This window comes from Lycorma delicatula, chromosome 3 (genome assembly GCF_047948215.1).
Source record: "Lycorma delicatula isolate Av1 chromosome 3, ASM4794821v1, whole genome shotgun sequence".
Lineage (NCBI taxonomy): Eukaryota > Metazoa > Arthropoda > Insecta > Hemiptera > Fulgoridae > Lycorma > Lycorma delicatula.
In genome coordinates this window covers 160688746-160703377 of record NC_134457.1, presented here as the reverse complement: position 1 = coordinate 160703377, position 14632 = coordinate 160688746, and the positions used below count along the sequence as shown (strand labels likewise).

At 30.9% G+C, this 14632-nt stretch overlaps 1 protein-coding gene across 1 annotated transcript in view; it reads left to right on the top strand.

Annotated features, from left to right (window-relative positions):
* Positions 1-14632, top strand: part of LOC142321008 (beta-1,4-galactosyltransferase 4-like) — a 514975-nt gene that overhangs the window by 238597 nt on the left and 261746 nt on the right. The gene's annotated exons all lie outside the window — the stretch shown is intronic.

The following is a 14632-nucleotide window of genomic DNA, read 5'->3' as shown; positions in this document are numbered from 1 at the left end:
CCTTGCACAGCTTTTTCATTGCAAAACTTTCTTGCTTCACCGGAATACTTTGCAATTCAATCATTAAAAGTCTTATTTTTTATTTTTATAAAAAATGTTTACATACAAGAACCAAAACAAAATTTTCTGAATTTTTCCAAATTTTGGGTCCTCCATATCAACTGTTTTTTTTTTATTAATTATAATTCTTATCAAAATAAGATACAAGCATCAAAATTTGAAAATTACAAATAATTTTTTTTTTATTTTGGGGACTCCCTTACTCTGTTGGAACAATTTAACAGTTTTTTTTTTTAGAAGTGATCCTTAATAAAAAAATAATAAAATGATTAATAACATGTTCTATTCTACTATCTATTAAAAAAAGGAGTTTATAAAATTGTGTATAGTGAGGAAAATTGAAAAACTTCAGTTAGCAACTTCAGATAAAAACTTCAATTTAAAACGAAACTTTAAGAACCATTTTTAGGAATATTTGGAATCATATTCATACTACAAACAAACATTAATTACTCTGGTTACATTAAGGAAAATAAACAATCACTTTCAATGTAGAAATAAGATAATAATTACAAAAACAATTAAAAATAGTTATTCTGCATTCAAAATTTCAAGGAGCAGTAATTAAACAAGAGATAAATATATTGAAAATTATATATTGAAAATTAAAAGACACGACTGCCGGAAAAAAAATTCCTGAGATATATTACTATTTAATATAGGATAATTGAAGAGCGTGCGGATGACAATTTTGAATATAAATATTTTTTCAAATTTTTTAAATCTATTTATATATATATATATATATATATATATTTATATAGCCTAAGACACTCCCCGTAACGTAAGGATTCCAACGCGGGGTCATTCATCTAAATTGGTTTATCCGTTGAAATGCTACGGTGGAACAAACGTAATATACATACACCCTAAATACATACACTTCTTTTTGGGCAGTCGTATAAAATCACCAGTTACATGAATAAAATTTATCATTTGATTTATCAAATTATAGATTTGAAAAAAGTTACCAGATGTGAGTGTTTTTGAATAACTTGCATCTCAAAGCTTCATTCTGAACGATTCGGAAACCTTGTATTTCATACGTGAGATGCGAGTTATTCAAAAACGACTCGTTCATCTAATATTTTCTTTCAATTTTTAAAATTTTTTTAACATATATATGTATATACATATTTATACAGCTTATGTCATTCCCGGTAACGTAAGGATTCCAACGCAGGGTCATACATCTAAATCGGTTTAGTTGTTGAGCTGCTACTGTTGAATAAACATACATACATACAAACACCCTAAAAACATTACACAGTAATGTTTTTAGATAGTCGTGTAAAAATATATGTTTTAGTTTTATTATGATTGTATGGGGAGAACAGTAAAACATTAGAGAGAAAATATAAATCCAACATAAATTAAAGGAACCAAATATTTAATATGACGAAAGAAATCTTATTAAAACTCTAACATCTTTATAAGCTAATGCTTAGTTATAGAGATATACCTGGCAGATTTCAACTATTACTTTGTTGTTTAATATATTTTTCTTGGATGTAAATATATTTACAGAAATTCTTAAAGTGGCTGTTTTCTTGGAAAGTCGGAAAAACAATTTAATTGCTTAGTTGTCAAAAATATGGAATTGGCACCTCCCTAAATGATTCCCCACCATGAAAACTAGAACATTTTGAAACAAAATACAAAACCTGTAAAGTTTTACGCAGAGGTTTTAAAAAAGTATTTTTAATTGGTAATGGTTGATGTTTTTCCGTTTCTATTTATAAAATTGAACACCCTTCGTAGATTGCATTTATCTATCTTTATATATCACATATCTTTATGTGTATATATATATATATATATAAACATACTTTGTATGGGGGTGTATATTATATCAACCCCCACCATTTCAGCCGAAGTTTACATTTTAGATATTGACAATGCTAGCTTAGAAGTCAAACTTTATATTCGTCAGTTCATTTATTACTGCAATAGAAATATTATTTTCACTGAAGACACATTACGTAAAAATGATTTCTTTAAGAGCATATTATTTGTCAAAATTTAGAGAACATAAAGACATAGATGCACAGACGTTTTACATGGAGTGTCTTATATAGTACTGTTACTGCTAATAGTCCAATGAAAAAGGGTAGTGCATCGCAACAGGATGTAATAGGTAGCAAGAAGGCCGGTACAGCAGTCCATTGTTACCTGCATGCCAACTGATCTTTCTAAACTTTGACGAAAAATAATTTAATTTATCCTTTTCTTAATATTATTTTCTAAACAAAAACCATTTCTTTTCAGAATTACCTCACTAAAAATACTGAAAGCTAAAATTTTTTTTGTAGAGGTTTCTTCTTTTCAGGTTTCTTTTGTAGTTGAACTTCAAGTTCTTTTTAATACATGCTACGAAACAATAAAAGCAAAAGAAAATTAAATCCATAAAAAAAAACAAAAAAGTACATAATAAATGAAAAAATAAAACATCAAACAAAAAAATGGAGATACATAAGAGAAGGGTTCCATCTCCCTCTCCTTGGGAGGATTCTTATCCTTTAAACGTCTCCTCACTCTGCATTTTAATGAAAAATTGGTCAGAAAAAGTTTTTAGATCCTGTTTTAAATCTCCTGTATTTTTTGCGTAACGGATTTTATAGCTGTTATCAATGACTGTGATGAAAAAATAATGTATATTGCTAGAGAATTCTCATAAACTATGTAGTTGAGGTATTTAGCCGATCCGAACATTCTAAAATAAAATGTTCGAAATTTAGAAATGTTTGTGGTAGTTTGACGTTAGAAAATATTTTATTAAACATTCTGTAAATATTAATTCGCTAAATTTTAAATTCCTAAATTCGGTTGGGATAAGAAATACAAATGAAAGTGTTCGTTAAAATTTACTGACATGAATATTTAAATTTTTTGTAAATAATGACGTAACTTATTAATAGAATAATATGATGTATAAATGATAACAAATGTTGTACAATTATTTACACATTTATATATTGTAACTATTATTTCTCTCGCGACTCTGTAATAATTACCAACTTACTGCATTCCATATTTAATTTTCATTTTGATGAATATTAATTAAATATAGTGCTTCATATCAAACTTGTTACGAAACGATCCATCAAATTATCTCTTACCGAGGCAAATAGATCTTTAAATTAATTTAATTAATTTTAGATATTGGTCTCGCAATGTAAAACAATACAAAAAAAGAACGCACGATTGGTGAGATGGTAGAAATAAAAAAAAAAAATTGTTTGAAATTACGTTGACACGCCAGTACAGTTTAATCTTAGGATAATTACTAGTTAGTTACAACTGTTCAAATCCAAGAAGCTTCTTTTATCAGTCAGACTAGCTACATATTAAAGAAAAAAATAAATTTGTAATATAAAAAAATTCAAATTTTAAATTTAGGGATTTGTTATTTTTTGTTCTTCTAATATATAGACGATAGTTTATCAACTTTAACCGATAAACTATTCTAGATTACCCAAATGTATCCAGTTTACTCATTAATAAGTCAGACGTGCAAGTCGGTTAAAACCACTGACTTATCTATTTTACATGTTATTCGTACACTTGTAGCACTTAATTACTTTCTTTTCGAACTAAAAATGTAAAAATTGTTAGATATTGATAACAATTTAACGCTATTTATTTATGTTTTGAGCTGAATTCAAGTCTAAAATAAGTTTTTCGATAAATGGAAGCTCAGAAATTAAATATTTTCCAGATAGAAAGTAGAAGATTAACCAACAAATCTGAATCGTTCACTCACATGCCAACTTCCTACTAAGTTGGATTTACTAAAAGGAAAATTTTACTACGGACTGATATTAAATATACTTTGAGAAATAAGTTGGATAAATCGGAGGAAATTGAGACTGCCCATCTACTCACTAACATAAATCAATTTTTCTATACTTTTACTTGTTCACCACCAAAACGTCCTGCTAATGTTTTTAGTGATTAGAAAGGTAATCAATCATACGTAGGTTAGACAACACTACTTATGTCCGTCAACAGCTAACTTCTATTAGTGTTCTTAATTTTCATTCATAAAAATAGAATTCCATACTTCTGGTAAAAGAATAATTAAACTTTTTTTAAATATCACGATAATTTAAACAATAAAAATAAGAAGCCCTGGCTGACCTCCGTGGCTAAGCAGGTAGTGTCTCGGAATTTTGTGCGGAGGTCCCGGGTACGAATCCCGGTCAGGCTTGGCATTTTTTCATTCGCTGCCAATTTCTACCGAGCTAATGACCATAGCTATTGATGCTCACTTTTTCATTACAAGCAAACAAAAAATTAATAACAGTCTCTTTTTTTTGTAAGTTTACAACTAAATATTTTCAGATAATATTCAGACATGCTCTAATACTACTAATAAATCTATACTACTATATAAAGAGGAAGGGGGTTTTTTTGTTCGAGATAAGCAAAAAAACTACCTGATCAATTGCAACAAAATTTTTACCCGTGCTTCTTGGCATAACTGAGAAGGTTTATAGTTATATTTCCTCTCGAAAAAAACATTAAAAACACAATAAATAAAACAATGTTAAAAACGTAATGATTCTCTGCGTATATTCGTAGTATGTTGGCTCTCCACTAGGCGGCGGATGTGTTGCGGTTCACGGTAGTTGTTGCTTCATGCAACAACTAAATTCAGTCTACTTAATCACGAGAGCGTACGCTGCCGTTAATTGTAAATTATAAAATATCAGATAATTTTAATTCGTTTGTTTGATATACGTATAGTATTTAGGTTAATGCAGTTGTATTCGATTTCTCAGGTAATATGATTTATTGGTTCTGTGATAGGCAATAAATAATTGATTATTCAAAGTTATTGTTTTATTTATCTATATATTTTGGAGGTATTTGTTGAGCGATAAATATTTGATTATTTAAATTTATAAAATTAAATAAATAACATTAGAAAATAATAAAAAGTAAATAAAGATACAAATATAAAATATAAATTAAAATAAACTACGCTTAAAAATTAAATAAAATTACATGTAAATTAATTGATAACGGACTTCTTCTAGCAGGAAAAAGTCGTGGAGAGAGCCATGTGCAATGGCTCTCTCACGCTAAATAAAGAATCTTTTTTTTACTGCTAAATATTAACTAATAATCCGTTTCATTTATTAATAAAATTAAATAAATAAAATTAATAAATAATTATAACTAAATAAAATACAAATATAAATAAAAATAATCTACGTTTAGAAATTAAATAATCAGTTAATTAATTGGCAACGGACTGCTTCTAGCAGGAGAGAGTCGTGGAGGGAGCCGTATGCAGCCGCCCGGCACAACGCAATTGGTCCGCTCTACGCCAATTACAGCTAAAATAAATATGTGAATATATTCGACAAACAAACAAATAAACCCATGCACAATCCTTTTTTATGTAGACTGATTTATCTTCCTACTTTGGCGGTATTTGTTGAGTTCTTTTTCTAAAATCAGAGATTGGGAAGAGATGTAATGTTGGTAGGAAATCTGCAAATGTGGAGCGAATGTCTGCATCGCGTTTACTTGAAACTGTGGAAGAGCGTGAGACTCGATTTTACGATGCTATACAATATAAGACAGCCACTTTAAAGTTCAGATCTGCCTTTGAATACATCCTCATTTGGATTATATTAATGGTAAAGATTTAAAAATTGGTGCAATGATTAATATATACAATCACTTTTTTGCAAAAAAAGTGGGAAGATGAAGCACCTGGCACGTGTTGTTCTAGTGGAAAACTTTCACTTCCTACACTTAACGAGCTGCCAGTACCAATCATGAGTTTAGTTTTAGGATCTTATCCTTGGTCAAAATATTTTCTCGATAATGTTAGAAAATACAATACTTAATTTCAAATGACTTTTTAGTGCTAAATAAGTTGTAGAAGGGAATTTCATGCTTACATTTAAAATTTAAGGTCAAGTTTACCATCACATAGGAAGTTTATTGCCAGCACCTGTTGTCGACCACCAATTTTTACAAATTTACTTCCTTTCTGATATTGATCAAGCTTCTCTTCTTACTAATATTGTTCTAAACTTGGAAAAGGAACTAATAACAGTACTTGCAGAAAATTTGGCTGGAAGATCATAGTTTGATCAGAGAGTTAAAATGATTGAAATTATGAATTAAAATGATCGGAGATTCCAAAAATTACATTAGGACTTCTTTTTATTAGAATAATTGAAATCCGGATGAAATCCTTCGGTAGCCCTAATTCAAAAACAGAGCATAATTCCCAGCTATTTCAGTCCATCTACTCCAAGGCAGTAATATTCTACCACTATAAATATGCCAAAGTTACCTTTTTTCAACAATCTTTTTCAATCGGTACTCTTTGAAACGGAGTCCAATAGTTATACTGCTACAAAGCGTAAAACAATATCTAGTACTGAATGTTTAACCTCGATAAATACTATTATTATTGTTATTTTAAAGTTTTTTATGTTGAAAAAATCTGTTGTCCCACGTATAATGAATTGTTGGCTGACAAAATTTCATAAAAGATAACTTGGATTGATGTACGAGGTTTATTTTTTTTTCAAGGTCCGATCGGTCGCGAAATAAAAACCTGCGCAAAAATCGGATGAACCTTTACGCATATGTGTTGCGCAGCGTCTCTAGTATGGTCTTCAATCACGCCGCGTCACTTCGTTTAGTTCTGAACAGGCAGCTAGCAAGTAAACATGTCTACAACAACAGCATCTCTCGCCAAGTGTGAAGTGCGTGCGGTAATTCGATTTCTACAGGCTGAAGGGTGTAATGCAGCTGAAATTCATCGACGAATAAGTAATGTGTACGGTGAAACTTCAATGAGTGAGAGCAAAGTGCGATAATGGTGCAGGAACTTTAAAACAGAACGTACAGATATTCATGATGCAGGCGGTCAGGGAAGGAAGCGAGTGTCAACCGATGATCTCGTTGAGCGAGTGGATAAGGCAATTCAAGAAAATCGTCGGTTCATAATTTCTGTATTGAGTGATTCGTTTCCTGAAATTTAAAGTTCAGCTCCCTACACCGTTGTGAGTGAGAGACTTCAGTACCGCAAACTGTGTGCGAGATGGGTTCCCAAGATGCTGTCCGACCATCACAAAACAATGAGAATGAACGCCTCCCTAACGTTTCTTCAGCGCTACCGCAATGAAGGAGAGGATTTTTTGATTGAACAAAATTGTCAAAGGGGATGAGACATGGGTCCATTTCGAAACTGAAGAAACAAAAGAACAATCCAATCAGTGGATGCATTCTCATTCTCCCAGTAAACCAAAGAAGTTCAAGCGAACCTTCTCCAACAGAAAGTATATAGCTACTGTGTTCCGAGACCGGAATGGAGTTCTCTTGGTGGAATTCATGGAACGTGGCACGACCATCACTGCAGCCTCATACTGTGTGACTCTTCAACGTCTACGAAGGGCAATTCAGAATAAGCGGAGAGGAATGTTGTCATCAGGCATTGTCTTTCTCCATGACAATGCTCGGCCGCACACTGCAGCTGTAACAAAGAAGCTCCTGCAGCGTTTTCGTTGGGAATTGTTTGATCATCCACCACACAGACCGGACTTGGCTCCATCCGATTTTCACCTCTTTGCTCACATGAAACGTTGGCTAGGAGTACAACATTTTGGCACACACATCGAGCTACAGACCAGCGTAGAAACATGGCTGAAAACACAGGCGGCTCCGTTCTATGACGAGGGTATTGGAAAGTTGGTACCACGCTACGACAAATGTCCAAATCGGAGTGTCGATTATGTAGAGAAATAGCGTAACTATGTAAGTACTTGTTACAAATAAATTTTTTTTTATTTTCGCTGTGGTTTAAAATTCTTGACCGATCGGAACTTGAAAAAAAATAACCCTCGTAGATTCAGAGTAAATTTAACAGGAAGGTAATGGTTCAAACTTTCATTGAAGGCTTCAAATTGATTAAACAAAACTGTTGTATCTATCAAAAACGCATCACAACTTAGGTCACTTCAGAACAGATCAATTTAAGAACAATCTGATCATTTATCATCAATTACGTTACCGAAAATTTATGCTTGATCGGTGCCATTATGTTTTTGGAGAAAACCCAAAAAGTAAATATTTGAATATTGTGAACAACATTTGAATTGATATCATAAAGAAGACAAATTAATTTTTATATATATGTTATACGCTCATATCCCACCAATTTATATAAATTTATTTCCTTTCTGATGCTGATCATGCCTCTCTTCGTACTAATATTGTTCTAAACTTGGAGAAGGAACCAATAACAGTACTCACAGCAAGTTTGGCTGAAACATCTTAACTCGATCAGAGAGTTAAAATGCAGAACTGACAACAAACCTTTGGGTAACGAGGAAGATTTTAAATTAAAATAATTTATGCTGATCGTGTACCTGTTAATCACTATAGGAGTCGCTATAATGCTCCAACTACTAATGAAGTTGCTGTTTTACTGGTCGATAAAGATAAAGGAATTAGAGATAAAATCTTATGTTGTCGTGACGGTCAAATGCAACGTGTGTCTGAGCTTCATCGCTCTTATATTCCTTTACAATATCACCTTTTGTTTTTGAAGGATGAAGATGGTTATTATCTAACTATTCTCCTACATAGCAATGAACAAAATAAAATAGTTTCCTGCATGCAAATTTATGCATATCGACTTATGGTTCGAGATAACATTGACAATTTTTACGTTATTACAGAAACCTATTTAATCAATATTGTGTTTATATGTTGGCCAAAACAATCACTGAAAGATTAGTCTTTATCCGTAATAACAAAAAAATTACGTGCTGATGATTACATTCATCTTCGAGATACTGTGTAACAAGACACCAAAGTTAATGCTAACAATATGGGTCAAAGTGTCATACTTCCCTCATCTTTCACTGGTTCACCACGGTATATGCATGAGGTATCTCAAGGCGCTATGACATACGTGCGTAAAAATGGACGTCCAGATTTATTTATAACGTGCAATCCTGAATGGCCAGGAATAAAATATGAACTATTCAGTGGTCAAAAATTTACTGATAGACACGATATTATATCCAGAGTTTTCCATTTAAAAGTGAAAAAACTCCTTGACCTTATGAACAAAAAAAAAATATTTGGTTCGGTCACTTGCTATGCGCTAAGTGTCGAGTGGAAAAAACGAGGCTTACCTCATTGTCACATACTGGTATGATTAGTTACTAAAATACGACCTTACCAAATTGATCTTATTATATCTGCTGAACTCGCTGATAAAAATACTGACCCATTATTTTATGACGTTCTTTGTAAAAATATGTGGCTCGGACCAAGTGATGATATAAATAGGTCTTCACCCTGCTTGATAAATGGAAAATATTCAAGAAAGTATGCTCGAATGTACATTTGCAAAACTCAAACTGCAAATGAAGGTAACCAGATTTATCGCAGAAGTCCAGAGGACCGAAGTCATATGAAAATTTTAAACGTGCAAAGTAACATAATTGTATATTATAATAATAAATGGATCGTCTCACATTGTCCATTATTGTCACGTTGCTTTAATTCCCACATAAATGTTGAATTTTTCAACTCCGTGCAAGCGATTCGATATATGTGAAAATATATACCAAAGATTCAGATTAAACAATTTTTTCGGTTGAAAATTAATGATATGAATAAAATCAGTACATTAATGGTAGATATACTATATGTACATCTGAGGCCAGTTAGCGATTTTTTGACTTTCCAACATATCTACGTTATCCCACTACTGTTCATTTAGAAAACTATCAACGTATTTATTTCACTGAATAAAATCTCCAACAAGTCCTTGAAAGTCTACAGAAGACCACTCTTATTGCTTTTTATGAGCTTTGTTAGTCCGATGACTTCGCTAAGACACAGTTATATCCTGAAGTTTCTAGATACTATAGCTATAATAATAACAAATTTAGCAGAAGAAAGCGCGGAACTGACATCGAAGAATTTCCTGAAAACAAAAAGGATGCTGCTCTATGTAGAGTACATAACAATTCCCTATAAAACCTTTGTTTGCTATGATAGTCATAAAGCGCAAGGCCAGACATTCGATCACATTGGTTTTGATTTACGACAGACTGTTTTTTCATGGACAATTATGTGTTGAACTTTCCAGAACTGGTAATTTGAAAATTTAGTACATTCTGCTACCAGAAATCAAAACACCACAAAAAATATCAAATACCCGGAAGTTCTATCAATTTAATACAATTAGATTAAAATACAATTCGATATAATTATAATAAAAATTAGATTGATTATAATACAATTGCATATAATTAGATACAATTAGATATATATATATATATATATATATATAAAATAACATTTCGTGAGCGATCATGCCCAGCAAACACTACTGAAGACAAATTGATGAAAATCTGCATACGCTTTCTCCTTATGGTGTAAATGCATTCTAAGAAATTTCACTTTGAAATTCCGAGTTTAATGGGTTAAAAATGAGGAACAGTGAATTTTTTTTCTCGTTAACAGACGTATTTCAACTTAATTTTTGGTGTGTGTAATCTTAATATGAATTTTTTAAAATTGATTTCTACATTTCTTGAAATCTAGAGATTAAAAGTGATAAAATGGATTTTTGATTTTTTTTTAAACCCTGTTATTCTTTTTAATTTCTCGGTAACAAATGAAGAAATCAACCTCATTTTTGGTGAGGGTTAATCTTCATCTCGATAAACCAATTTTTAGATTTTTGATATTCCTCCGTGAGAGGGAATGAAGAAAGGTAAAACAAATTTTAAATAATGATAAAAAAAAATTTGAACATAAAATTTGAAAAATTTGATTTTTAAAAATATTTTGAACAATGATCCCGACTGTAGTAATTGAGATATTCAGATATATAATTGAGATATTTGGCTTGCAAATACTCTTCAGATAAATATTTAAAAACCATTTTCGGGTTTTTTTAAATTTCAATTTTTTAAGGGCGTGAAGATACACAGCTACTGCCACCGTAACTCTATGTGTGCCTGGCTGCATCTGCCTCCGGTTAGTTGACTAAAGGACATAAAAGAATTGACGGCTACGAGAAACGCAAGTAACCAACATAGCGCAGCCGAAATTGCAAAGGGGAGCTAGTAAGGTTATAAAATTGAATTAGACATTTTTTATAAAGAAATAATGATTTGTAATTTCATTGAATTTCGAAATATTTTTTACTGTACTCTACCAGTTAACGTAATTTTTATTCCTAGGTTTCTAATTTTTTATTCACTCAAAAATCCTTAATTTCACTCATCGTGGTTGTTCTCTTATCGAATTTCTTTTTCTTGTTGTTCTGCTTTCCTCGAACGAAGGGCAGAGACGATTATGACTATATTTTTGTCTGGTTCACAGTTACACCAAACAAATGATTTCAGGTCCAATTTAACCATTCTCTAAAATCGCATTGCCATGTTATTGTTCTTCTTCCTACAACTCGCGTTGATCTTTCCTTGTATAATCACTCGCAGATGTTTCTAACCTCGTTCTTCTATCATACGATCAATATATCCTAATTTAGTTGCGTTTAAAATTATTATTAATTATTTTTTTGTTGACATTCTATGAGGATTCTAAAAAACTCTTATTTCATAATCCTCTCTGTCTAGGCTATTCATAACACTCTTCTGAATGAACACGTTTCAAAGCGTTTGACTTTTTATTACAGTTATATTAAAGCTAGACACTTCCATTCCATACAGAAAACTGGAATATATATAGCACCGTATGAATTTAATCTTTAATTTGGTGTTTAGTTGCTTATATCAGAGGAAATTTTTCATTTCTAATGAAAATATTGAAGGCTATTTCTATCGTTGTTCTTTAGTATTGTCATTGTGTTAAACCATGTTCTTAGATAATTATATTTTATGTACTCGCTCTATGTAGATGTTACATATTTTTTATTCTATGTATATATTATTTAAGGATTTAGTAATAAAAATTATATTTTTTTAAGTTTATGTTTAGCCGGCCTCCGTGGCGCGAGTGGTAGCGTCTCGGCCTTTCATCCGAAAGTCCCGGGTTCGAATCCCGGTCAGGCATGACATTTTCACACGCTACTTGTCATTCATCTCATCCTCTGAAGCAATACCTAACGTTGGTCCCGAAGGTTAAAAAGAAAGTTTATGTTTAATCCCGAAGGTTAAAAAGAAAGTTTATGTTTAATCCATAGAGTTCCCTGGTTCTTTTTACTTGCTCTGTTATTTTCTGATCCAGTTTCTAATATCTTAAAATAGAAAATAATTACATAATTGTGTCACAAATTATTTTCAGTCACTATCACCATTATTTACATAGGTGGTGGTGTTCTCCTATTTGTAGGTCTCAGAAACTACTTAATTAAATGGAGTGTAAACCGGATGAAACACTACTAAATGAATGAATTGGGAAAGTCGCTATATTTTTACTGCCTGTTTGCTCTTTTCGACTAAAAAGTAAAACGGTGGATCTAATTCTGACTTAATGTAGTAGAATTTAAAAAATTAAAAAATTAAGATACGATCAATAAACGACCGTACTGAAGAGTAAACACATTTTACTTTTATGTAAAGAGATACAGATCTCATCGATTATTGATACTTCATCAAGGATAATAGACATTCTCGGTTGCCGAACGTAAAATTCATTTTCCACTCGCCCTCTTCCTTTATGATTTTCCTTTCGGATGCGATCTTTCTTGAAATAAATATTTATTTATGAGTCTAATAAAAATTTCAAAAGGAAAGACGCTTTGCACATCATTTCTGGAAATCTTTTGTCCAAGATATTACTGTTAAAAAAAGAAGAAGCTTATAGATAAAATCTAAGTCAAGTAAGTTGGATTTACAAGTTTAAATGTGTCTTAGAATTTTGGGTTAACAGATGTATTATGGTAGGAAGGGAGTCGAATTGTTATTTGTATTTGAAATACTATGGCAAGTAAAATACCTCCTGGTACTCTTTCGGGATTCCCCCCAAAATTTTTGCATTTTTTTTTTTTAACATTATGTACTTGTAATGTGCAATATACATTAAAAATGCATATTTTAATAATATTAAAATATAGACAAAATTATTTTGGAGAAACGAGAGTATAATAAAAAATTCATATATTTTTTAATATAACATTTATTAAAATAATAATTACAATTACTTTTATAAACATAATACAAAACACAAAACTTATTTTACTAAACAATAATTATACTACAGAATGAAAATCATTAATATATTGAAGTATCAAACTGAACAATCTTCCTCTTTCTTATGTGAGTGATGCTATAGAAATTCACATAAATAAGAATTCAACAAACTGTATTAGCCATCATTAAATGTTGCAATATCGTTATACATAATTTGTATGTTTAACGTTAATTAGACGAGGTTAGCCAGCGAAGCGAGCGTAGATTATATTTGGTTATATTATACGTACGAGTCATTATATATCATTACAAAAGAAAGTAGAAAACTTCCTTTATTGTAAATCTTTTTTCTACTGTAATTAGTTTTGTTACATAACTCTTACCGTCAATCTTTATGAACATAATAATATCATATATATAATACAAAAAGTTTGCATAAAAGGTAGAAATGTATTTTATGTTAATTAATAATTCTCATGTCATTTTTTCTGTTCCTGTGTCAAATTTTCTCAACATTATGTTTCCATGTTAGAGTCTACATGATCAGGAATTAAGAGAGGCAATATGCTTTTGTTTAAAAAATAAATATTCTTGTAATCTTGTTGAGGAAGGTATTGTATTATAGTAGTATATTTATTTGTAGTCCTATAATTAAAGAGTGGTTTCACTCATTTTCATGAAATAGAAATCAGTTAGTATCAATTTTGCAATTGGTACTGAATATTTTAAATAAAACAAAATGGAGATGATAGGTGTATAATTATGTACTATTAAATTATTGACTAACTTATAACTGCTGTTATTAACTGTCACAATGGTAGTGGTTCAGACAACCTGACATAAATTTCAAGTCACTCTCACTCTCGAAAATAACTTTACCATCTTGAAGAATAACAAGCACCTAACCCAAAATTACTAGAGAAAGTGAAGAACGGCTTAGTCTCCTATTTCCTTCTTCAATCAACCGACTATATAAATGCTAATAAACACTTCTAAGAAGCCTACCGAAATGTAGGAAATTCAGTCTATATGGAAAACTTCTTTTTAACATAGAGCGGTGAACTTTGTTATGTTAAGAGAGAGAGAGAGAGAGAGTGAGAGAGAGAGACACATTGAATATTCTCCATTGTACCTCAGGTGGTCCCAGAAGAAAGAATTACAAATTAATGTACCCTTTTCTATCGTGAAACAGTAGTTTAAATACACTGCTTTAACTCAGTAGGGAATATCATATAGCCATGAAAATATTAACAAAAATAAATTAACTATCATTTAATATGTTATTAAATATAAACATTTTATATGATCAGGTAATTCAAAGTAGATCTTACATGAATCAGCAAGAAATAGTTTTAAACTGTACCGAAAAAAGTAAAACAATAAAGATGATATTATAAATAAAACAAATATAATTGAAT